The following is a 22,618-nucleotide window of genomic DNA, read 5'->3' on the forward strand; positions in this document are numbered from 1 at the left end:
TGTTCTGAAACACGCTCAGGGCCACCCCATCCTCAGTCCTGGCTTGTCTTTTGTTCTTGCTAAGGTTTGGCCCCAGGATCCACCAAGTGTGTCACAGTGTAGGTTTCCGGTGAGGACGCGTTTCTCCGGTTTGGAATTGATACCGTGTAGACCGCAAAGGGACCATAGAAGTAAAAGGGGTGTAAGTGTACCCCACAGGAAACCTATGTGGGTGTACTTGTCAGGGACTGGGGAGTCGTGTTTTGAGATGCCATTAGGACCCGATGCCCCACAGCTTGACACAGTGACCAGTGGAGTCTTTTGAAGTTTGTGGGTCGGAAAAAGTTAGGCCTGGCATTTGAAAACGGTCAAGAAGTGCTCTTTTCCTAGATGCAAGATCATTTTGTCAAAACGATAGGAAGTCATGAGCAGGCAGGAGGGTGCGTATCCCAGCAGGAGGTCCTTCGTTTGGGGACCTTCTTGGAAATGGCGTGGGGATCGCTCTTCTCTTTGGGACACAGGATGATGAAGGAGGGTTCCAGCCTTGAGAAACCTGTGCAGATTCTACCTGTGGCCCTGCAGGAATGGCTGGCTCCCTCCTCTGTCACTGTCTAGTCTGTGTCTCGTGCCAGGCAGGCAGCTTCCCACAAACTCTGCCATGAAGTCTCCTTCTAGGAGCCAGAAGGAGAGCTCACCCTGGTGAGGGATGCTCATGGGCCAGGCAGGGCATCCCTCCCTCTGAGTATCACTAGGACGCCTGCCAGCAGACTTGGGTACTTGGGGAGTGGCCCCAAGAGGAAAGCTGTTGGGTCAGCCCCACCACCAACATCATTGCTGGAATGATCTGGGAAGTCCTTGCCCTCCCATCTGCCCCTTGCTCCTGCCTTGCGTGCCCCTATTCTCTCACAGTGTCATCCTGTGCCACATTATGGCCAGGGACCTGGTGGCCCTGGTTATGGTTGGAGGTGGGCACTGAGAAAGCCCCAGAGGCTGGACAGGAGGAGGTTGACACAAGGCCTGGTGGAAAGAGGCCTGGAGGCCCGGGCTCGGGTGCTGGCTGGGTCACCGGCCTGTGACAGACCCCTGAACCTCCTCTTTCCTTGTGGAAAACGAGGGAGTGGAAACAGCTACTGTTTTTCCAGTTGTGGGCTGCCACCCATTAGCAAATCATACAGCCAGCTTAGTCAGCCAGAGCCAGCAATCGAAAAAGGAGAGAGCAGGGCCCAGCGACAAGGAGCAGGAGACAGCGGAGGGAATAGAATGGATGCAGAAAGCAGAGGGAGGACAGGCAGGCGACAAGACCACCCCGCTTAGCCCAGGTGCAGCTTCCTGTGTGTATCTTAGTGTGTGACTCGGTCATGACGATCGTGTTCCTTGTTGGAGGTTGCAGTTTTGAACTGTGGGAAAATGGGGTAGGTGGCCTGCAGACATTCTCTTGAGCTCTCTGGTTCCCTGGCTGAGTCCATCCGGGGAGAGTCATGCAGTCTCTCCAGGACATGGTTTTCCTGCTCCTGCAGGGAGCTGGTGTGAGCCTTGTGTTCTTCTGTATAGAGAAGGGGACAACTGTCATTTTTCTGAGCTTCCCAGCCATTCTTGAAAGAGGAGGAGAGAATATGGGGTCCACGGTACCTTGGTATTGAGTCCAGGGAGAGCCCAGCAGGCTGTTGCTGGTCTGAAGGCCTTACCCCTGAGCAGAATCTTGTGCCTGCAGGTGAGAGCTCTCTGTGCCCTTTGGGGGGGTGGTCAGGCTGGAGTCGCGCTTTGCCTGTGCCAGGTGGGACTCCCTGCCTCTGGCCTGCAATCCCCACCCATTCCCTCGGTCTCTGTGGCTCCCAGCATCGTCTCTCCTGCCTGCCACACACTGGGCAGAGTGGAGAGCCACCGGTCTCCAGGAGTCCACAGCCTGGATGGAAGATCTGTGATCTTCCGCTAACTGAGCATTTCCTTCTGGTGTGACAGTTGGAGCCTTCGGGACCCATGGCTTCCCCCCACCCCACCGCTCCCAGTACTATTTTTTTTTTCTTTTTAAGAACAATGTAAGGTAAGTGCAAAGGTGCGTTAAAAAAGAAAATAGAAGTGAAAGAAGAAAAGAAATGAAAAGTTTGTAAAAGAAGCTGCTGGGTCAGCCAGGCCCTGCAGTGAACGGGAACTCAGCGGGACACAAGGATCTCCTAGAAGGACGCAGAAGGAGGAGCATGTCCAAGCCTTCCTTTTGGCTGGGGACAGATACCGGGATGGCCATGGATGCCAGAGGAGTGGAGAAGGGATCCTACACACTCGGGAACTTTTCCTGGCCCCTCGGTTTGCCTGGTGAGAAGCAAGGTCATTGGTTGATGTCTGGGAAGGGCTTTGTGCTTCCGGAAGGGAGGCGGGCTGCCTCTCTCTGCCCCGCCTTCCCGTCTCTCCCCTTCTCCTTCTCCCGAGGTGCAGATGGCCACATTTGCAGGTTAACTGGAACAGCTGGAGATGCATTATTAGTTTCCTGCTGCTCCTTCATATTTGCTTGGATTTTTTTTTTTTTAACGGCAACATAATTTACAACTAGTACACTGGTGTCAGAACTGGCATGTTCTAAATCCGCATCAGATTTATGTAATGCCGTTGCTTATCAGTGAATGAAGTCATAATTATTGCTTTGTACCATTAAATAGCATAAATATATAAACTGTTATACAAATTGCAGCAAACGTTTCCTCTGGGGAGCTCTAGACCAAATTTTAATGTTATGCATTTGTCTGGGATGGCAGTTTCTATGGTATATAATAATGTTGATAAATTTTACTGTAGCAAGTGACATTTTAAAGCATTAATTTTGGTGCTAAAAAAAAAAAATTCTGAAGAAGGCTCAGCCGGAACGGGGAGGTGCTCTGAAGACCAGCTGTGTGAGTTTGGGTGGGGGGATGCTTGCGAGTGCAGCAGGTGACGTGTGGCACCTCCCAGCGCTCCTCTCCACGTGAGATCACCCCTCCTCTCTCCACTCCCCAAGGAAAGCAGCAGATACATTTTCCATGGCAATGATGATAATTAATTTCAAAAAATTCAAATCGATTCATTTCTGCCTTAAATTTGAAGTGTGCAAGGGAAAGTGGAAGGAGCACATAAAAAATGCACAATTGGTGGGGGTGGTCCTCGTTGTAACCTCCTTCCCAATTATGTAAATTCTGTGTGGGGTGAAAAAAATCCCCATCCTAATTAGAGATGCAACACCTGGCCTCAGACGACGTTTCAGATGCCAGGCGTGCGGTTGCATAGCCTCCTAAAGCCATTATCGTCAAGAGCGACTTTTGCAAGAAGCCCCAGGACAGCACATGGCATTTACCTGGTGTGCTCTTTGGAGAGCCAGTAGCCAGGGCAGAGGGTTGGGAGGAGGGCTTCACCTCTGCCTTTAGGAGAAGGCCCGGGGCTGGAGTTGCTCACCCAGGGCCCACTTGCCACTCTGGAGCTGACCCTGAGAGCTGGAGAACCAGACTCAAGCTCTTTGCCCCTCAGAAGCCCAGGCCTTAGCTGGTTGGAACATTCTTTGTCACTGGTGCAAGATGCAGGTTTCATTTTCTTCCTTGAGTTCTTGACTTTTTCCTCCAGAGTCCTGAGCATCATGGCTCTTGTTGGTATGGTAATAGTCTTCATTTATCTTTTGGTGTGTGGTGAAATTACACATCCTGGTACCTTTGTGATGGGTGATACCTTATGGGTAATTCTGGTCAGCAAACTGTGAATAGAAGTGGCCTTTGTTGCTTTCAACTGGCACATTTGACAGCCAGGGTGGGCCCTCCAGAGTCCTTGCTTTTCCCTGGGGCCTGATGACTGCCAATGTCAGAGAGGACATCAGTACCCAAGCATTCTCCCTGAGCAGAGCCCCTACAATGAACATGAGGGGCAAATGAAAGATAAACCTTTGTTGTCTGCAGCCCTTGAGATTTGGGGCTATTTGTTACCATGACATATCCTAACCTATTCTGACTAATAGAGGTTTTTCTTGAATTCCCTCAAATTTTATGATTTTCTGTGGGATGCCGAGAGTGCCAGCTGATTTTTTTTTTTTCCTAGAGAGGATATCAAGTAGATAAAAATTTTTGCTCATTATTGACAGTAAGCATACAAGCTCAGAGAAGTTGAATGACTTCCCTAAGTTCACACAACACACAGACGTCAGGCATGCATGCCTCCCATTTACACATCACGCTCATTCTTCCCTCTTGCTTTGTTCTGAAGTGAATTCTCTGTAACAGGGGTCACAAACTCAACTGCCTTTTAGGGCAATAGAATTGTCGGGGAGTGCATGGAATGTTCTAGAAGCAGTGAAGTTCTGCTTTCTGTCCCCAGTCTATCAGCTTTGGAGCTGACCTCTGTGCCTCCTAATGACATGTCTAGCCTCTGGAGAAATATTTCTTCAGCTCGTACATGTGCTCAGTATGAGAGTCATTTTCCGATGTCTTGCCCTTGAGTTTAAACCTTGAACTTGGTAATGAAGTTCTCACATGCTGCTCATTCCTTTATATCCTCTGACTATCTGATAAAGTCCTTGACACCTAGCATGGGGACTGACTCTTAATGTCCTAGTACCTTATTCCTGAGTGACTTGTGAGTGATCAGATCCCATATCCTTTTACAGATGAGAAGTCTGAGCTCAGAGAGAGGAGCAGTGTACCCAGGCACCCTGTGGATAGTTTCTTAATGGAAGAGATGCTCTTTGGAAGTGGAAGAAGTAACGGTTTAAGTAGATGTAGGGGGTTAAAATGGAATAGAGAATAGCTGGGAGGGAAAGAAGATTTTGTCCTCTTAAAATACTTGGGCTTTTTTGTTTGTTTAGTCCAAAGACCTTGGACTTCCTCATATGCAAAGTACTGGGCGAAGTGCTTGCTCATTAAAAAATCAGGGCGAAAACATATCTTGTGTCCATGGGTGTGATCATTTGAAACTCCGAGCAGACAGAATTTAGTTCTCACTGATGTTATGTTTCTATGTTTTGCATATAACAGGAATTAAGTATTGAATTGGATCGCCTTTATCCTTCTGCTACCCCTGGTAGTTACTAATAACAGTAAGGGGGCTGGGGCTGGGGCTCAGTGGGGTAGCGCTTGCCTAGCATGTGTGAGGCACTGAGTTCGATTCTCAGCACCACATAAAAATAAATAAAATAAAGGTCCATTGACAACTAAAAAAAATATATATTTTAAAAAATAAATAAATAACAGTAAGGAAGTTAGTGCAGCCCTGGGGTTAAGAGCACAGCTCTGCGGTTGGAAGGCTTGGACTCCTTCACTTACTGTGAAGTGAGGACAAGACTGTGACAGCCTTGTAGAGGTTTTGTGAGCTGATTCCAGATGTGACATGGTTAGCATAAGCCCTGGTTGTGGTCAGCACACAGTCAACACTGAGATACACCAGGAGAGCCTGACATAGCAATGACTCAGGAGCAATCCTGGCTGGCATCTGTGCAGCTTGGTTTGGGGTCCAGGATTTTGGCTGAGAATAGGCAAATCCATTGTGCCCACTTCCCTGAGCCGTGCAAAAGAACTTTGCACCCAGAACTGCAAAATCTCCACTTAAAGCAACTTTGGGGAGCTGTTTGAACTTGAGTTTTTGCTGCAGCCTGTGTTTGCTTTTCTTACTCAGACGCAGCACTGAGCCAGTGGACCTGGTGGTCACCCCGACTGGCACAGGCTCTCATGATGCCCACATGGCTGGGCAGGGTGGACAAGAGGTGGGTGAGGCACCTGTAGCACACACTGACACAGGCTGGGGTTGCCCTTGTCAACTGGCCCCTTTCCTCCCCACTTTCTGACAGGCTGGAGCAGGCTGAAAGGTATTGAAGAAGGAGTGAGTTCCTTCTGCTGTCTCTTTTCACCTTTTGTGTCTTGGTGCTTAGAAACTTAGTGTTCTCATCTGTGAAATGGACTGAGTGGCACCTCTCTCCATCTCCCTCACTGGACTGTGAAAGAGACATGGGGAAAATAAAAGTGTTTCACAGGGGTCGGGGGGACAGGCATCTTGGGCTCCTTGATGGGCGCCTGAGACAGTGCAGGGGTGAAGAGTCACATTCCCTTCTGGGTCAGCCGTGTTGGTAGAACGCCGTGATCATGGAGTGCGTGAGGTACTGCATGCCTTGTCAGTTTCTCCATCCGCACAATGGGAGTAATGGCTGTGCAGGTCCCCTAGTGTTGCTGTGACAACCCAGGGGCTCACGGTGGAAAGCCAGCGTAGTTAGCTTCAGGTCTGATTCGTCATTCACGTTGGATTTGGTTTTAAGGAGCACTTATTTGCGTGGGGGAGTGAGTGCTGAGGCCAGGGGCGCCCTGCTCTTCTCCGCGCACGTCAGCAGCACCCGCGCTGCCCTCTGCACTGGGGTCAGCATCTGCGGGGCGGAGGAAGGCCTGTGCATCTGGCAAGGCTGCTGCTGCATGTCTGCACCGTGGCACACCCTCCGAGACTTCACCCGGAGAGCACCCTGCCCAAGCCGCTCATCCTCTCTCTCACTCTGTTGGTGTCCCCTGAGCAACCGCGACACACCAGACAGGCGCTGAAGCAGCCCCGCCCCTCCTAGAGGGAAGTTCTCCCCTCTCCAAGTTGCCTTTGCCCCCATCCCAAATAGTTTATCCACCCCACCCAGGACCTGATCCCCTCCTGCCTGGTGTCGTGCCACTGCGTGTATGTGCTGATTTCCCTCCTTACTTAGACCCGGGTATTTCTCTGGACGTCACTGAAGTAGAACATACATGCAGGAGATGCTCACATCCCAAGAGTACAGCTTGGTGGATTCTCGGAAGCTGATCACATCCGATCAAGAAGCAGAGCCTCAGCGGCTCCTGTGCCCGCTTCTAGCCTCTCCTCCTCCTGGCTCAAAAGAGCACTGTCCTCACCTTTGTCTGGATTCTCATGGGTCTAAAGAGTCTTTTGGTCACTGGAGGCATTTTAAATGTGGGACATGTGTCTGATTCTTCCCTCTGTCCCCGGGACTGCCTAGCATAGCACCTGGCATTTGTTAAATGAATGAATGAATGAATGGATGGATGGACGGATGGGTGGATGGGTGAGTGGATAGATGGGGAGATGGATGGGTGGGTGGATGTGTGAGTGGGTGAGTGGATAGATGGGGGGATGAATGGGTGGGTGACCTAATAACGTACAATTAAGACTAATCATGACATTAATATAACAGTGGCTGACAGTTGTCGCTTTCTCTCAGCTCATGCCTTGTGCTTTATAGGCTGCCTTATCTGGTCCCCACAGCAGCCCTGTGGAGTAGGTTCCTGCATTTTAACAGATCAGGACACTGAGACTAAGAGAGGTCAGTGACTTTTTCAAGGTCAGCTAGCTGGCGATTGGCGGTCACTATGACCTGGGTCTGTGCAGCCAGAGTCTGGAGCTGGCACTTTGTACCTTACTTCCTGCTGGTTTACAGCCCTGGGCAGTCCTTCCTCAGCTGGGCCAGCTGGACATAGACTCAGCGGGCGACAGAGCTGAGCTGTCCTTGGCGGGTGAGCTGCAGGTTCCTGGCTGCCCCCGCCCACCTGCCAGGAGCCCCATTCCTCCCGGGCTGCACCGAGCCTTCTGTGTGCCTCTCCAAAGGACAGGGCATATTTCTTCCCAACCCTCTTAAGACCCAGCCTGCACTGGAGGGCTTCATCATTATGCAAATTAGCTGGATTGAATCTGCTCCCGCAGAGGACTCCGGGGGCTCCGGGGGCGGCAGAAGGACGGAGCTGCCTCCGGAGCGCCGGATTGAGTCTCAGATTAGGCCAGTCCACGGGTGGGGGCCGGGGTAGGGGGTGGGCACGGAGATAGGGCTGGTGCCAGTGATTTGCCACCCTGGGGAGGCCACTGAGAATGGGGAACGGGGAGAGCCGGCTGGGGCTCAGCGAGCCAGGCTCCCAGCATTGTGGCTAAAGACGGGACGGGATGGAGAGAGACATTCTTTTTGGATTTACTCTTTGTGTATTGAGCCCGTTTATGATTCATCAGTAAGTAAATATCAGCTGAGGGGGTGATTTGTTTCTAACAAGCTTATAAAATACTGGCGTCATTTGTGGGCTTATTGGAGTGCTGATTATAAACGCTCCCCCATGCCCACTCCTCTGTCAAATTAGCATTCAAAATACAAATATTGGATCTTTGGATCACTTTCTGCCATCTCTTTGCAAGCTAGAGGGATGGGCAGGGGCAGCAAGAAGACCCAGCCTCAGATATTTAGAATACACTAAAAGGGACTCGGGGAGGACCCTTGCTGGGCTCTCCAAATGAGGGGGACACAGGGTCCTCTAAACCCAGCTGGTCCTCTCGCCTGTCTGGTTGCCATGTCTCCTGTGACCCAGCTCTTCCCAGCCACAGAGCCTGTCATCTTCAATCTCGTGGAGGGCACAGATCTGGGCAGGCTGCATCTGGCCTATGAGCCTTGGAGCTGCTGTCTCCCCTGGGGCCTGGGTCCCGCCTGGACCCAGCCAGAGGCAGTAGCTGCTAAGAATGTCTGAACAGGTTATAGGGACTGTCACCTGGTGGCTCCTCACCCACTCCCAACCTCACCTCCATCTCCCCACACCTCTGCTCTGTGGCCAGGAGTTGTATCAGGTACATTCCCCAGGCCTGCAGGGCAAAGCCTGCAACAGTTCCTCCCAGCCCAAGTACGGCACAGTGCCAGCCTGGGAGTGGATGGTGACTCAAGTCTTTTCAAGGCACCTGGAACTAGAGTTAGCCGAGAGCCCAGCAGGTGCACCCAGGCTCCACAAATCCCCACGCCCTTCAACCTAAGGATCAGGCACAGTTATATACCCATTTCACAGATAGGGCCCCAAGAGGTAGCTCCCCCGCATCACACAGTGCAGAGCCCACACTACCCATCCCTCTTGGCAGGTAATGGAACTCAGTCAACATGGCAAGGAGTGGCTTTCCCATGTGCCAGGAAGAGACCCAGTAGGGAAGAGAAGACAGGTCTCCGCCCTGGCCTGGCCTAGCAAAGGCTGTCTGAGTGGAGATCGTGCCCGCTGCCTGTGGTCTGTGATCCAAGGAGCTGCAGGCCAAGGGCTGAGCTGGGATGTGAGGGTCTCTGGTCCAACCACCACAAGTTACAGATGGGGAGCCCCTGGCCCAAAGAGGTGGGAAACTGTCATCATCACCATTGTCTCACCCGTTAATCAATGGATTTGATTTTTTATAATTAAAAGTTTTTATTCCATTTTATCCCAGAAGCTATCTGTGCTCATTGGAGGAAAACTAGAAAATAGAACCAAGAAAGGCTAAGAAAACACACCCTGCCACCCAGGGGTGGTCCTTCGCGTGTGTGTCCTTTTAGCAGTATCGTCAGTGAGCAAACCAGCACACACACATGAACGCTGCCCCGTCTCTTAACCAAAACAGTATTGCGTTGAGTACCTACCTGGTTTTATTTATTTCCACTTAATCATGCATGGGGTGAGGAACTTCTGGTTTAAAGTAATTCAGTGTCCTTCAGAGAGAAGATGCTTACCTCTGGTCCACAGGGGCTGGACAGACACTAAATATTGTTTGTCTCCAGAGGACCCCTTTGCATTGGAAACTCCTTACCAAAGCCAGACTGATGGAGTGCTACTGTCCCAGGCACTTGGCAGGCACTAGAAATGCCCAGGCTGTGGGGCCCAGAGATGGTAGTCTGTCTTTCCTCTGAGTGTGCTGAGAGCGCTCAGTGCCGAGAGCAGCTTCCCATAAAGGTCCCACCCACCCCAGGCATCCAGCGGATGGGGAGTGTTCCTTTGGAAGGGAACAGTTGGGAAGATGTGTTGCTACTGGCAGGAAGGGCTCAGCCCTTGGAAAGTCAGGGAGGTGTTCCATGCTGTCAGCTGAGCAGAAGGCCACCCGGGCCCCGTTTTCATGCTGGAGTCTGGCCCCACCAGCACATGCACAGTCTCTGTAGAGCTCTTCTTAGCTCTGGACAGGGAGAAGGGACCATCCACCTGGAGGCTGGGGTGGGCAGGGCCAGGTATCAGAGTCACAGATTGGAGACAAGCTCTTGATTTGCAGTTGGAATTCCATGTGCTTTGCCAAGGCCTGGCCTCTGGAGTCCTAGGTTGTCACCAAGATATGGTCTGTGTGTGATTAGGGTGTGACTAAGGCATAAGGTAAAGGCAAGAAAAATGGGCTGCTTCTTCCTCCACAAGTCTGAGGTCAGCATCATGGGTGGGATCTGGGGTCCGTGGCCTTTGCTGTAACTGGAGGTTTTGCATTGGAACTCACAGAATGTGCTGGACCTGGGGGTGGAATCTGGAGTGGGGGGCTTTCAACGGGGCTCCCCAACTGAGGCCGTGTACAACTCACAGACTGTACCTGCCATGTCCGTTGGGAAGGGAGGCGTTATACTTCCAGATCCAGCCCTTCAGTGATGTCCGGACTCTGGTTCCTGACAGCAGACCTCTGTGCCTCTGCCTGCCCTCTTGGAGCGGCCCCTGTGTCCTGGGCCCTGGTTCATGAGGCTGCACGTGACCTGTAGGGAGGGCTGGGCTACTGGCTGGGCTTCCAGACCCCTGACTCCTGACAGCTCAAGCATTCAGTGTCCCCTACAACTCTGCCGCTCCCTGCTCTGGGGGTTCTAAATGGCTTGGTTTGGAGTTTTTTCAGGTTTTTTTTTTTGGGTGACAGAGTATGTCCCTTGACTTAGTCTCCCAGTCTCTTTCCTTCTGAACAGATTGGGTATGATCAACAGTGTCTTGCTGGCCTCTGTCACCCCCACCCACACCTCCGTGCCTACTGCAGGAGGCCTCGTGCGGTCAATAGTAACCCCGGGAGTGACCATGATAATAACAGCAGGTGCCATTAAGCCTATGGATCCTCACCACGTGCTACGAAGCTGGGGCTATGACAGCCTCCCTATTTACGTGGATTGAGGCACTCACCCAAGACCCCCCGCTCGTGGGTGGCAGTGGGCAACTTGAACCTGAGCAGTCTGACTCTGTGGCTGTACCTCTGCTCCGCGTGCTGCCTGTGCCACCAGAAAGTAGCAGCTGAATGCAGCAGGTGAGCAGGCGGGGGTTGTGGGGTGGGATTCATCCGGGAGACTCCATCCTGCCCCGTCACCAGACAGCCGGCACTCCTGGGGAACTCACAGAGCAAGCCTCGCCCCTGGGCATGTCGAGCAGCATCTGGAACGTACCTTGTGTCTGTCTGCCCCTATTAGAGACCAGAGAGGTAAAAGAACTGCAGTTTTGTCCTCAGAGAATTTATAGCTAGGATTGTTTGGGTTGCAAGTGACAGAAAGTCAAGCGAGTTTAAGCAAAGAGAATACGTTTCTGGACTTAACCTTTTTATTTCACATAGCTATGGCGAGTTTCAAATGCACCTGGGAGCATTTGTGGCTGGGAAGACAGAGGCAAGGCATGGCAGAGGACTTGACAGAGTGCCTAGCATCAGGAACGAGCAGTCTGAGTGAGGAAGTCCCTGGGGCAGGAGGGCTGGGTGACTGAACGGAGGGGTGTTGGGCAGGTGGGGCCTGGGCCATCTGGTAGAAAAGCGTAGCTTTACACTGGTGAAGGGAGCCACTGCAGGTTCTTGAGCAGGAGAGTGAAATGGTGCCAGAGAGCCTGGCCAGGCGGGGGCTCATCTGGTCAGTGTGCTGGATGGACTGAAGGGGAGAGACATCCATCAGCAGAAGGGCGGGGGTGGGGGCAGGTTGGAGACCAGCAGGGGGGTACCAGGTGGGGTGTGTGTTCTTTTACAAGATGCCTTTGAAGATGCCTTTTCCAAGAAGGGGGGAGGCTAGATGCCATCCAGAGCTGTTGGAGGGGTGTGGACTCCTGCTGCTTGTGCCTCGTCCTGGCTAATGGCAGCTGTCCTGTGTGTTGGGCTGGCTTAGAAACCTGAGGACTGCATGGGGGCTCCTCCACCTGACCCCGGTTCCCCAGTACTTAGCCTGCTTCCCTCTTCCCAGCACACGATGCCTGTCCCCTACCTCTTGGGGGGGGGGGGGTGCCATCAAAGCTGTCAGTGGGCACTACCTCCTTGGGTTGAGAGCATGGTGGGATGGGATCAGCCCAGATCTTAGTCCTGCAAAGCAGTGAAGACACAGCAGGAGCTGGCAGGAGGCTGGCTGGCCTCTGGGAGCTGGGCTGCCCAGAGATGGCCCATCCCACCTGTGGTCTCTGGGTGCTGGGCCCTAAGCATCCCAGATCCCTGGGCCAGGTCTGGTGTTTATCCCGTGTCGCTCGGAGGAAAGATGTATTGATGGCAGAGGTGAGTGGATGTTAGAGGACAATTTGACCTGAGAAAATCCCCAAGAAGGCCATGTGCCTTGTGACTTCAGGCCTTGCTCTCATTGGCTTTTCAACTGCACTGGAGAAAGAACTCCCCAAGAAGGCTCCATCCTGGCATATCCTTGGAGTCATGTGACTTCTTGAAGGCAGTATCAATTTGAATGTATTCATTTATTCCACTTTGAATTTGAATTTCCATTTTAGCTTCCATTTTCATTTTATTTGGATCCCAGGAAAAAAAAAAAACAAAAACAAAAACAAAAAAACCCGGTTCTTTGAGATACAGACTGCAAAAGCAGAGCTAAGGAACCATGCAGACCCCTTAGTTCGGCACTGGAAAGGCAAGCCTTTATTTGCTTGGTAAACTGTGGGCCTCAGCCAGCTCCACGAGATGATCATTCTCTCCCAGCTTTGACCCCCAGCAGGACACCTCTGCTTGCTGACAGTCCTTTGTTTCTCAGGGAGATGCAATAGCAGAGGACACTGGTTGCCTGGTGAGCAGTGGCTCAGGGTAGCCTGGTGCATAGGATACCCTCTTAAGGTTCGGGGAAGTGGCAGGCAGCCACAGCTCCCGGCCAGCCATGAGAGAAAACAGTGGACACTCTACAACATGGTTTTGCTGAGCTCAAATGTTCAATTAAACCAGGTGGATTACATGCATTTTCGACCTGTGATGGGTTCGATTTGCAATGGACTTATTGGATGTAACCTGTCACTGGCAGGGGAGCATTTGTATTTTGAAGCACACCCGCCACAGTTCAATACTCTCTCAGCTCTGGCCGTGCTGTCTTGGTTCCGTGACCAGATGTTGAGCAGGTGAGAGCCCCGCACTCACCCAGCCACACTGTCCAGGACTTTCTGCGGTGACAGAAATGCCCTGCACCGTCCAACCACCAGCTGCCAGCCACACAGCTGCTGAGTCCTGGAAGAGTGGCTTCTGTGAGAGAGGAACTGAACTTTTAGCTAACTTTAATTAGTTTAAACTTAAATAACCACAGGTGGCAGTAACTACTGTCTTGGACAGTGCCAATCTAGCAGGTGCCTACTGGAAAAAAAAAACCCACAACTTTTCAATGGAAATCAATCATCATTTTCTAGCCTTGCTTTTTTTTTTTTTTTTTTCTTTTTTCTATTGAGGAGGGGGGATGCCAGTGTCCCGTTAATGTGTCAAAGAGAACTTCTAGAAAGCAGTGAATTATAGTTTTCAACCCCAGCACCAGCTTTTCTTGCTTTAAGTAGTGGTAACTGCAGGGACAGGGCTGTGTCTATCCGGGTGGGGAACTTCTGAAAAATGTTGCCTCTGGTACTTTTTTTGTGTTGGTGTGCACGCACATGGATAGCTGTCTGGCTTCTTGACTCAGCTGTTGCTCATTTTTAAAAATGATCTCGGTAGGGACAGAAAATGATGTCAGCAGTAGAGGAAAAACCCTCGGAGCAGGGGTAATTCATGTGTCCCTGGCAGGGTTGGTGACAGTAAGGGTTTTGTAGCCTGCCTATCATGTTAATTGTACATTAGAGGCCATTAATCTGAGGGTTGTTAAGGTGATGGAATTTTAGGCAATCGCCTGGTTGTAGAAAAATTTAATCTGAGATCAGTGAGCTACTGTCAGTACGTATGTTAAGGAAGAATCCTAGGGGATTCTCAGGGGATGCTGCAGAATCTTCATCTTCTGAGGCCACTGGTCCTCAGTCTTTGGTAGATGGGGGGTATGGGTGTGAGGATGACTGGGAATCATTTTCACAGGACACTTTAAATCCTGGGAGTCCCAAGTTCTAGAAATTCAGAGGCAAAGAAGTTCTTTTTTTTTTTTTTTTTTTTTTTTATTAAATTAAACCTTTTTTTGTACAGTACTTGGGATTGAATCCAAATCTCAGAATGCCAGGCAAGCACTCTACCACTGAGATATACCCCCGACTCCAAAGAAGTTCTAAATTGTTTAGAAGTCCAAGAATTCTCTCTCTCGAGTTCTTGGTGAAGGCCACTTTGTTCTCTTGTCTGAGGATTATTTGATGACTTGCTCATTTATTCTCTTTCTGTTAAGTAACTTGAGAGAGTTACTGCTTATCTCTTGGGGATGTGTTCGGGTCCTCATTTGTGACATTTCTTTTGCCAGTCACCTTGTCCTGAAGCTTAGCTTGCAACCTGCTCAGACAGCATGGGAGGTGGGTGTCTGTCAGATCACAATAGTTAGCAAGTAGGACCTTCTGGAAAGAGGTTTATGTTTTCATTAACCATCCAGGGCTATCCTCACCACAGGGTGGGGTTTTCTGGCAGTGTGGAATCAGGTGACAGAGTTGGTGGGAGCCTCCACCATTGATCCCAGCCAGGTCTTGTGAGCCTCTGTCTGAGGTTTTGGGGCAGTGGGGGCCTTTCATCAGGCGCCTCCTGCATGGGCAAGTTATGGAGGAAGGGTGGCCAAGGCTGGGGTAGAGGAGGGGATCATGAACCTGAGCCATGACCTCTTCTCCAGTCCTGCTCTGAGCTCCACAAAAATCTACCGAGTCTTAAGAGAGAGGAGCAAGAAGAACCACCAAGAAATATGAAATTTGCTTGCAGGAGCCTCAGAAAGGAAGTAAACTCAAATTCCTGCCAGAAGCAACAAGACCTGTGCTGAGCCACAATTGAAGAGAGGGGTTTGGAACCTGGACATGGGTTTTGTCATTGCAAATATGGGGAAGGGTATAGGGATGGAGGATGGGGACAAAGTTGCCAGAGTCACTTCGGAGATGGAAATGAGACAGGTTGCCTGCTATGGGCCCGGGCTGCATGAGGGCTCTTTAACCTTGACAGCGTGGGAGTAGGAGGGCCCTTGCACCACCAGCCATGTACCTGGGAAGAAGCAGGATTCCATGGTCCCAGTGACACCCCCAGGACCTGTGTTCCTGGTTGCCAGCATGAAGTTGCAGGGTAGAATCATGTCAGAAGAAACAGCAGCAGCAGCCCCGCAGCCGCGGTAGCCCTGTCATGGGTGTTCTTTGCTTTAGGCTTACTTACTCTTGACGGGTCCCCCGGGGGATAAACGACCTCATCTCCATTCCACAGAGGGAGACTGAGGTGTGGACAGAAGGTGTGTGACCCAGAGTCACCCTCTGAATCTATGGTAGAGCCAGGACTGTCCTCCAAGCTGCCTGGGTTTTTCTGCCACTCCCAAAAGGACCCGATCTTGATGGGCCAGGGCACGAGGGGGCAGTCATTTGAGCCGCCTTGTCTGCTGTGATGGGCAGTCTCCAGGGGAGCTTACCCGGAATCATTCTCAGGCTCAACTGACCCTTAGCTAAGATCCATCTGACGTGGCTCTTGGGAGCAGTCCGTCAATGGAACCATCTGGAGTCTTCAGATTTGAGTTTTGGAGGAGGAGGGAGCAGAGTACTGGTAACTTAGGATGGCAGCATCCTGGAGACGGGCTCCAGCCAGATGGCTGGTCTTACCATGGAAACCCTGGGGTGAGAGTGAGGGTGGCTGAGCCAGTCAGCCCTTCCCAGGGCAAGAGACCAGGAGGGAATCCTGGCGGGTGGCCTCCCTCTCCCCCTTCCCGCCCCAAGCCCAGTCTCCACACCTTCCCAGGTGTGGAGAGCAGTGCACATCTGTCCGCATCCCTGTGGCCTCTACCCTGGGAACAGGCTTCTGGTGGAGGACAGACTCCCCTGATGCTGGCACCCAGCAGGGCCAACTCAGCTCACCTGAACAGCAGGTGAGAACGGAAAGCAGAGAGTACCACTGAGGAGGTGGACTTGAATCAGACGCCGGAAGGCGGGATGGTCCAGGGAGGTCCTTCAAGAAGGAAGTCGGGGGCTGCGGGAGGGAGTGACCTTTCCTCCCACTGACACTTACCAAGGTGGAAATAACGGCATTCTTCAGAGGTGGGGAATTGGGTCTGCCCCTTTCTCCTGCCAGCTGTCCCCATGTGCGACACCAGCTTGTTGTGGCATGGTTGCTGAAGGAGGATGTGAGCGGGTACCTAGGTAAATAAGTATAAATAGTGTTCTTTCTGATATGTGACCGGATTATTTTCCAGTTGATTTCAAGCCTTTGCCCCAAGTGGCCCACAGATCAAAAAAAGATAAGGGTCAGTTACAAGGTTGAGCTCATTCTCCGTTGCCATGGCAACTGACCTCAGGCAACCCTCGGAGGACTGCACCCAGCTCCCCAGGTGATATTTTTACTGTCCACGCCATCAATCCCCAGCCTTTCAAAACTCAGACTGCCTAATTGTCAGGGCTCTGTTTTGAAGAGGCTCTGGGTCCCCCATGGGGCCCCAGTTCAGGCTGCCAGAGCTCATTTATAAACCCTCACGAAACACAGGGGACTGTGAGATGGGTCCCTCCTGGCCAGAAAGGCCTGGGAAGGTGCCCCCGCAGGGAGGAGGAAGGGCACAGCCCATCCTCCAGGATTAATTAGGAAAACGTGAACTATTTTGGGTGGTGGGGTGTGCCTTCCAGCCGTGGCTGAGTGTTTTAGGGTGGGTGGCGCACCGAGGGGCCCAGGGCCCCCAGCATTGGGGTGGGGGGGCCGCGGCGATCCTGGATGGCTTATTGGAAGCATTAGCTGCCCGCCCCAGCAGCCTCTCCTTCCAGAGACCCCCCACATCATCTTCATCCCAGTTGTGATAACAGGAAATTATTTCCCCACTGTTACTGACGATTTCTTAGTCTTCTATAAAGTGTGGGGAAAAGGCAACTATAGAAGACTTTTGCCTTTTTGGAGCGTCATGACATGCATTGAATTGGCTAGGGGAGTGACTTCTTGGCAACAGGATACCAAGAAGGTCAACACCCCTGGGCCCGCTTGTGGAGATCAACAGTTCTCTGACTTTCCTGTGAGCCCCAAACACTGGGGCACTGGAAACACGGTTCTGATTCCACGGGTCGGAAGCAGTGCCTGCAATTCTGCTTTTCTCACATGCTGCCAGGGAGCTGCTGGGCAGGGGTCCATCTCTGTGCACAGGGATGTGCGCACTGCAGAGCCGCTGGGCCTGGGGTGTTGGGGACCCCAAGGTCAGCCTCCCTGTCCCCACTTGCCTGCTCCCTGGCTTGCCTGCCCTCTGAGGAAGGGCTGACCCTGTCTTCTCTTTTGACCCAGGTCAACTCCCAACCAAAATGTCATCCCTCCCCTCCCCCCAGGACCAGCGTGGCTCATTTCCTTGTGGTATTTAATGACAGGTCAGTAGATAAGCAGCCTGCCCTGGCTGCCCTGGTATCATTACCAGCGCTCTTCTCTTCTGTCCGGGGGTCTTTGTTCCTTATAGGCAACAAAGGAATCCCCCGTCTGCCTATGTTTCTATTTCCTGTTCTGCGCCTATCCACAGTTATTTATTGGAATGGCGTCAGGGAGGTCCTTTCCTGGGGTCCCCTCCACACACATCACCTCCTGTCTCATTTGCTTGGACGACTCTTGGGCCCTCAACTTCTTTCTTCCTCATCTTGCCCAGTGTGGGGTCCCTGGTTGCTGTGTGCATGTTGGGGCCTGGGGCCAGGGACCTTGGGGGTCTTCACTTGACTGGATGTTCAGGGTGGGCCGTGGGCTCAGCCCCTGGTGCTGGGAATATCAAGTCCGAAGTTTGTTACCGGGGCTGGCAGCAGGGGCTCGGCCAGGCAGCCTGCACATCCCTAGGCATCCCTTCTACTTGCAGAAGTGCTACCACAGGGATGCTGACCCCAAGAGGTCAGATGTGGGGGAAAGTCCCCAGCCAGTGCTACCACAGGGATGTTGACCCTGAGAGGTCAGATGTGGGGGAAAGTCCCCAGCCCTCCTGCCAGCCCTGAGCTGCTGCTAGCAAGGGACCCGCCGGGCTCACTGTGAAAGCTCCGGGGGTGGCTCTGGCCTTCCGCTTCTCCAGCTCAGCTTTTGAATGCTCAAGGAGCACAGGGTAGCTTGCTGGCTCCCAAGCCCCAAGTCCTGTGGCCTTTGATAGTTTCTGAAGCCAGAAAGCACTGCAGGCGGGTGACCAGCATGCCTTGCCCAGCTTTGCCTCATCCCCAGGAGGGGCCCTGCCTCTTGAGGTGTCCGTATCCTCTCTGGTCAGGTGAGTAAGAGTCTCTCTGTCTGCAATGTCAGCAGACCATGGTTCTGTGATGATCCAGAGAGCAAGTTTTGCAGATGAGAACAGGTGTTCTAAGCTCTCAGTCCTCGAGAATAGGGGGGACGGTTGGTGTGTGATGGCATTTACCAGTGGAGCCCAGCCCATATTCTAAGCTGTTCTAAGTGCTTGACATTAATTGTTCAGTTTTAATTTACTGAACACCTACTAGCTGCCAGGTCCTGTCCTGCAAACTGGTGGTATAGTAGTGAGCAAAACAACCCTCACAGAGTCTACGTTCCTCTGTGTGTGTGTGTGTGTGTGTGTATGAGAGAGAGAGAGTTAAATAATCAACTCTAACGTGCCTGGTATTTGTAAATGCCATCAAGGAAATGAAAGGCAGGTAAAGTGCTAGAAAGGATGTGGCAGTCCTGATTTAGCCAAGGGTGTTCCCTGAGGAGGAGATCTCACCTCAGCAGACCCCTGAGTGGTGTGAGGGCAGGAGAATGGGGCTGACTGAGAAGAGCGTTCCACTTGTCTGCCTTGCAAAATACTTGTGATGATTCTTCTCATTTCCTAGTAGAAGCTGAAGCTCAGAGAGGTTAAGTAACTTACCCAAGTTACACAGAGCAGGTAAGTGATGGAACTGGGGCTCAAACCCAAGCCTTTCTGGCTCTGACTTGTACTGAATGGAAGTGGCTAGTTATGCACCCTGTTGACACAAGGCAGCAGCCACCTGTCCCTAGAGGAACATGCCTTAATGATACCTCTTCTGAGGCAGCTTCCCGAGTTGGGTCCTTGCTAAGAGAAGATCCAGGCCAGACACAGCAAAATGGCTGGAGCAGGTCACGTTCAGCTCAGTGGAGCCCAAGAACAATGCCCTGTCCACTCCCTCGGCAGCCTGCTGCTCCTCCCTCCCAGGCAGCAAATTATGGCCTCGGAATGTGTGCCCAGGCCTGCCTTTGACATCAGTGGGGCCCACCTGAGCTTCACCTTCAGGATTCTGATAATCAGCCCTCTCTCCTCCTGGCTTCCCCCAAGACCCGTATGGAAATAAGTATGTGTCTGCCAGGGATCAAATGCTTTTGGAGACAAAAGTCGGTGGCGAGGACATTACAGGGAGCTATCATCTCGGCACGATGCTCTTCCACAAAGCCCTCTGCTCCTCTTTCGGGCTGACACAGTTTCAGCCTGAAAGGTTCCAGCAGGCTGACTTGGTTTTAAGCAAAAGCACATCCTATTATTTTTTTGAGAAATGAAGTGTAAAATTAACACTTATTATTCCTGAGCAGAGGAGAAAAAAGAGAGGGAGAGAGAGAGAGAGAGAGAGAGAGAGAGAGAGAGAGATACGCTGGGATTTTCCTGCTTGCTGGGTAGATTGTTGAGCAGTTTGGAATTTTTATTTATTGTTTTTTTTTTTTTTAATTTATAATAAATCAATAGGTTTCCCTGTGCCAGCCGTGACTTATGGGGAGCAGGAGGCGAGGTCTGAATTTTCAGCAGTTGAAATCTGCGTTTCACTTTACAAATGAGCGGGGCTGCAGAATTCACTTGAGTTGCGTGGGTCTCTCTTATGGATGCCTGTCATGTGCTATTAAAAAGAAAGAAAGAAAAAGAAAGGAGGGAAGCAATCGTGGGTCTTAACTCACAAAATCCTGCAGCCCCCACGCCGGGGCGGAGGGCCTGTGAGCTCCAGACAGCTTTGTCACGCTGCGGCAAGGTGTCCGCCGATCGCCTGCGATCTTATATAATTCAGAGAAGTGATTCTCCGAGGGTGCCGCTGTCTGCGGACCCCGCGCCTTGGGATGCAAGGAGAGGTTGTCAGCGCAGGCGGAGAGAGCGGTGGAGGCGGTGGATCCTGTCGGTATCCGCGGGTTTGCTCATACTGGGTCACGGGTGCGCAAAGGAGTGTTTGTGACACTAACTAGGGCAGCCCCTCTCCGCCTCCCCGCCTTCCCCCCAATTTCCTGGATGGCTTTTTAGGCGGAGGTGCACAATAATGGACACCCGAGGGAGTCTCTCGGTCCCCTCCAGTGGGGAGAAGGCCTCCGCTTCTGAAAGATTTGCAAATCAAAAGGTCTTGCCGGAGTAGGAGAGGTTCCCGGATCGGCGGGACCCCCTCAGGCTTTATTATGGTCCCCCGACTTTTACTTGCCGCATGTTTTATTTCTCCTCCTTCCTCCCCAGATTTGACTCTTAAGCACTTGTGGGGGATAGAAGAGGGTCCCGAGGCGCCCGGTTGTCTGCTGGGCTCTTGATCTCATTAGCCCGGAACCTCACTTTGACACCGGGTTGGGGCTGTGATTTGCCTAAACGGCAGCGGTTCAGGCCCCGAACCTGTGCGGCGGCAGGACCGCCGGACCCGGCACATGGTTATGAACGTGGGCGCTGGGCGGAGCTGCCTTTATGAATCAGAGGGGATCGGCTGATGAATTGCTCGGCACTTGGAGAACGGAAAGTGACTGTCAGACATGATTTCTCTGATTTATAAGTTGCAGGAGCCTTCTTTGTCCTCTCGGTGTTTGTATATCAGACAGGCATGTCTCCATTCACAGCCAAGCGGTTAAAGGGCCCGGCTCAGCGGAGAGCAGTAAATCCTCCTCTGCCGTCGGGGCCTGAAGCCAGCTCTGGCTGGGCAGAGAGGCCTGGCCTGGGCACCTCTCCTCCGTGGCTGTTTCCTGAGCCCCTCCCGCAGGTGATGCTTTGGGAGCACCAGGAGCATAAGATCTCAACCTGGCCCTTAGCCAAGTGGTCAGGGTCAGGAAGTCCCACTGGATGTGGTGTCACTGTGTCCATGGAGGGCAGTGGTGCAGTGCAATGGGTGAAGGCAGCCTGGCGGTGGTGTGAGGGGCGGAGGTGGGGACACATGCACGTGAGCACAGTTTTGACACTTGCTGTGTTACCTGAGCAAGTGCTCTCCTTCTCTGAACCCATTTTAAATTCCTAGAAATCCCATTATTTCCTAGCAATTGGGGCCATTTCTAAGGTTCAGATGTTATAAACTGTCAACGGCATGGTGTCATTTTCGGATAACCCCTGCCTCACTCATGTCCAAGAGTTGTGGACATTCTAAGAGGAAGGCTACCACAGGGTGGCTTCTCACTCACTCGCTCATCCCCCGAACCGCTGCTCCGTGCCCGGCGCCGAGGAGGTTGTTTTGTGCAGGGGCAGGGGGTGTGTCGGGGGTCTTTTGAGGCAGCTCCCCCCCACTGGAGGCCATCTCTAATTACGATAGGCGTCTCCCCGTAGGCAGTGGAAGACGTGCGTCGGGCCTTTGTGGTGAGCGTGCCGAGCCCGCTCCCGTGTCCCAAAACTTGTCAATGAATTTCTTTTCTGCTGGTATAAATGGAAGGTCTGTTGGAGTCTCTGCCGGTGCATGTGGCCTAGTTGCGAGGCTCCAGGGGCATGGCAAACACCCGGTAGATTCCAGCCAGTGGGCCATGCGGAGCAGCCCACCTGCACGCGTGTGTCTGTGCGCCTCTGTGGGGGGGAGGCTGGGCCGGGGGAGGCCTGCTGTCCCTGCCAGCCTCTGCCAGGGCCTGGGGACCCAGGGACTCACCAGGAGCCTCAGCCCATCTGTGTTTGTGTCTTGCCACTGGCAGAACCCCTCTGCTCTCTCGTTCTTGCCTTGGAGGGCAAATCTGAGCACCTGGCACCTTTGGTGAGACTGGTTCCCTGGGGCAGTCAGAAGAGGGCTGTGTCCTTGGCTGTCCCAGATAACATTTTTGCCAATACCGTCACACCCAGCAATAAATGCTTATTGAGCACTTGCTGTGTGCTGGGGGCTGCTGTGTGTGTGTTAACTCATTCAGTTCCCAAATCAACTAGAAGAGCAAGGCTGCTATTGAGTGTCTCTGCAAAAGGAAACAGAGGCACAGAGAGGTTATGTAATTTGCCCAAGATCACCCAGTAAGTGGCCCATGTGATGCTCAAACAGGAACTTCCCCACACCTGCTGCCGACCATGGGGCCACGGGTGCTGGTCCCTCCATTCCTTCACAGCTGTGAGTTGGGGGACTCAGGTGTCCTCATTACATTGAGCATTAACTGATGCCCAGGGCATGCCACAGGGAGGAAGAAAAGCCAGGATTTGAACTCATCTCTGCTCCGTTCTGGGCAGAGGTGCCAGACTTTGGCTCTGGGCCTCTGTAACGCTGGTATGATGCGGATGCTCAGCATGCTCTGTTCTCTGGACACCTTTGAGAGAAGGTTTGGGGTCACAGAAGCTCCCAGTTGGGGAGATGGAGCCGAGTTCTGGTCTGAAAGCAGGGTGAGGACTTTGCCCATCGTCTGTGACCCACTGTGTAGGCCATCTGTTTCCAAAAGGAGAGAGCGAGAGCGAGCAAGAGTATTCTTTGTCGCGACATCTTCCAGTGACTGCCGATCACTCACCCTGAAGTCTCCAAGTTCT

General features: G+C 52.4%; 1 protein-coding gene across 4 annotated transcripts in view; it reads left to right on the plus strand.

Annotated features, from left to right (window-relative positions):
* Znf423 (zinc finger protein 423) overlaps positions 1-22,618 on the plus strand; it is a 314,481-nt gene that overhangs the window by 264,395 nt on the left and 27,468 nt on the right. The gene's annotated exons all lie outside the window — the stretch shown is intronic.

The sequence above is a fragment of the Sciurus carolinensis genome, chromosome 16 (genome assembly GCF_902686445.1).
Source record: "Sciurus carolinensis chromosome 16, mSciCar1.2, whole genome shotgun sequence".
NCBI lineage: Eukaryota > Metazoa > Chordata > Mammalia > Rodentia > Sciuridae > Sciurus > Sciurus carolinensis.